Source organism: Herpailurus yagouaroundi, unplaced genomic scaffold (genome assembly GCF_014898765.1).
Source record: "Herpailurus yagouaroundi ecotype Mexico unplaced genomic scaffold, PumYag 28, whole genome shotgun sequence".
Taxonomy (NCBI): Eukaryota; Metazoa; Chordata; class Mammalia; order Carnivora; family Felidae; genus Herpailurus; species Herpailurus yagouaroundi.
In genome coordinates, this window is record NW_024412376.1 from 108,800,009 (window position 1) to 108,803,915 (window position 3,907).

Below are 3,907 nucleotides of genomic sequence, written 5' to 3' on the forward strand. Positions count from 1 at the left end.
ATGTAACTGAGGAAGATCAAGTTTTTATATTATTCTTTGACACTATTGGTAAAAAAGTAACCTGTTTAACCTATTTCTCATATACCTCACGTTTGATTTTTATTTGATCACACTGCAGATTTTTTTGCTAATTATTAACTAGGAAAAATTATCTCTGTGTTTTACTGGAAAAATCTATTGAGTTAGAAAAAAAAGTCCACAGGTTAAGTATGCACAATACCTAATCAAATAGACAACCAAAGGAAAAAAAAAAAAAAAGTCTTGAAACATTGCAAATGCTAAAGGAAAAAGGACTAGAATAAATAATTTACTAAAGAAAAAGCACAACTAGAAAGATGCTAAGTTTCACTGGAAATCAGAGGAAGTTAAATTTTTTAAAGTATATTTTTATACTCCTGACATAATTAGAAAAAAACAATTAAGATGTCTAATTCAGGTAAACATATAGTAAAAAAAAAGTTTCATATAATCAAGGCTTTTGGAAAATGAGTGTATAATAAGGATCAATAGTCTTAAAAATATTCATACTATTTGAGCCAATCACCCAAATTCTGGGAATCTATACTGAAAGCATGGCCCTTAAATATGGAAATATTTGTAAGTATATGATAAACAGGAAATCTATTTTTTTTATGTCCACTAAAAGGGCCAGCAACCAAGTAGCAAAGGCATTTAGTGCCCACATTTGGGGGTTCTAAACACTCTTTTCTACTACAAGGATCCTGGGCTTCTTAGAGAAATGAATAGTTTCAGGGCTGGGACATGAAAAGCATAAGATGAGCTGAGAACATGGTGCCAGCAACTGAGGAAGTGCTCAAAAATAGACGGGATCAAGTGCAAAAAAGGTAGAAGACAATGAGACAATTTGACAACATAAATGATGACAGCAATGCATTATCACCCATCACATTCTTTAATAAGAATTTATGGATCTCTACCAATACAAAATTAAAACAAAAGTAAGGAAAGGAAAAGCTCTTCTCTACAAAAGAATGCCAACTAATAAATGTAGTTGGCAGCAAAGCATCACTGTTTGTAACACCATAGTAACACTAAATGGTGAGCTAATCACTCTGCAGGTTACCCTTGGCCTTTATAACTAATGAATATAAGGAATATATAATAACGGGAAATATTTACTACAAAATACTTGGAGAAAGAGTAGAATCTAAAATTGTTTATGTTATGTGTAGAAAGTGCTAACGTGAACAGACCTATTAAACCAAAAGAAAGGGAGAGAGAGAAAGAGAAAAAAAGACTGGGAGGAAGAGAGGAGAGAGAGACAGAAAGAGACGGAGAGACAGAGGGAGAAAGAGAGAAGGAGGAGTGTGTTATGGACAATCAAGAGAGATAAACATACATCAGATTCAAATAGCTATCCATACACTAGGAGAATTCCAAATAGGGCAGACATCCAAATGCAAAAAGGAAAAACAAACATAAAAGTACTCGAAGAAACACAAGTAAAGTGGGAACATTTTTTCTAACTACAGTACAAAATCCAGAAACAGTTATAAAATCAACTACATAAAGAGATGTTAAAGACTTCTCATGGAAAAATACTCTAGGCAAAGTCAAAAACACAGAGGAAAACCTGATAAAAGATAGCTGCAATCTATATCATACAAAGAGCTCTGGAAATTTGAGGAGGAAAAAAAAGACCAAAATCTAATAAAAACATAATAAAGTGATCTAAGCAAAGAGTACACAAGGAGAAAAAAAAACTAATGGGTTCTAAACATAAAAAAAGAGGTTCTCCTAATAAGAGAAATGCACATCTAAAGACCACAGCAGCATTTCTCACCTATATGATTGGCAAAAATCTGTAAGTCTGACAGCTCACTGTGAGGGTAAAACTGTGGGGGAAATAGTTCTTGTCATCCATGGCTGGTGGGAACGCAGATTGGTGGCACAATATTTATGGAAGAGAATTTGGCAATATCTAAAAACATACGCATTTGTCCCCTGAGCCAACAAATTTTCTAATAGGTACTTACCCTAAAAATACACGGCCAATATTTCTAAGTGACTGAAGCACTGGGCTATTCATTGTGGCACTATTTGTAATAGCAAAAGATTGGAAAGGATTCAAATGGCCACCAATAGAAGGTCGGTTAATAAACTATAGCATATCCACACAAAGACATTCTATGAAATTATTTAAAAACATTGAGGAAAAAATATGCGTAATATGGAGTGATTGCCAAGACTATGTTTTCAAGTGAAAAAGGCAAGGTAGAGAACAGTATATGGAATGGGTAACCTCTTATGGAATAAAGATAGAGTGGTATAATAGGAATATATTTATATACATATTTGCTGAGATATTAAAAATAAAGAACAGAATGATTAAACTGAGAAGTAAGAAAAGCTATTATTTATAGGAGAAAGGGAAAAGGGGAGACTAGAGTAGAAAGAATAATGTCTAGTCAGTTTGGACTATTATAACAAAATACCATAAACTGGGTGGGTCATAAACAACAGCATTTTATTTCTCACAGTTCAGGAGGCTGGGGTCTATGACAAGGTACCAGTGGGGTCGGGTTCTGGTGAAAGCAGTCACTTGTGGGCCACAGACTTCTGTTTTCTGCTGGTATGAGATCTCATATGGCAGAAAGAAGGTATCAGGGTGATGCTGGCTTCATGGGCTAAACTGGAAAATAATCTCTTTCTCTAATTTTCCGGAGCAGTTTGTGTAAAATAAGTATTATTTCTTCCTTAAATGTTTAGTAGACTTCAATGAACATCAGCCTGAAGTTTTCTTTGTGGGAATGACCTTAACTATATTTCCATTGCTTTCATAGATAAACAATAATCAGATTATCTATTCTTTCAAGGTATTTTCCCATTTCCTTTAAGTTATTTAATTTATTGGCAAAATATTTTTCAAACTAGCCCCTTAGCATTTCAGTAGCTAAGGTGATGTCTCTCTCCTCTCTCATTCCTGATACTGGTAATTTGTCTTTTCTCTTTTTTTTCCCTGATAAGTCAGGTGGGAAGTTTATCAATATTATTGGTCTCCTCAAAGAACCAACATGAGGTTTCATTTATTTTTATCTATTGTTTTTTTTTTTCTGTTTTCTATTTTGTTGATTTCTGCTTTGATCTCTATTATTTCCTTTCTTCAACCTACTTTGTTTTAATTTGCTCTTTTTTTTTTTTTTTAAGTTTCTGAAGGTGGAAGCTGGGTTCACTGTTTGAGATCTTCCTTTTTTCTAATATATGTTACCTGAAGATAACAGAGTGCTACAAATTATAAAACAGAGTACCTTTCATGCTATAAATTTCCTTTAAGCACTGTTTTACTGGCATCCCACAAATTCTGATATGCTGTGTATTTTCACTCAGTTCAAAATATTTTTTTAATTATTATTTTCAGAGAGTGAGAAAGAGTCACTAGCAGGGAGAGGAGCAGAAGAGAGAGAGAAAGAGAAAGCGAGAATCTTAAGCAGGCTCCACACTCAGCACAGAGCCTAAAATAGGACTCAGTTCCACAACTCTGGGATCATGACCTGAGCCAAAATCAAGAGTTGGACATTCAACCAACTGAGCCACCAAGATGGCCCCTCAAAATATTTTTAAATTCCCTTTTAGTTCCTTCTTTTATTCATGAGTTCTTTAGAAGTATATTATTTAGCTCATGAGCATTTTGGTATTTCCAGAGATCTTATTATTATCCATTACCAATATAATTCCATACTATCAAGCAATTTTCTGGAATCTCCCTTATCTCTAATTCAGACTGGCCTATGCTCACCTGCTTTCAACAGTTTGTCATCCCAACAGGAATTTAGGCCTATCTTGATATTCTGCTATGGACAACAGGCAGTCTGGGTTACTGCTTCTGATCTATGGCGATGAGGCAAGCGAGACTTCTTTGCAATTTAGTGTACAGACAAAAGCACGA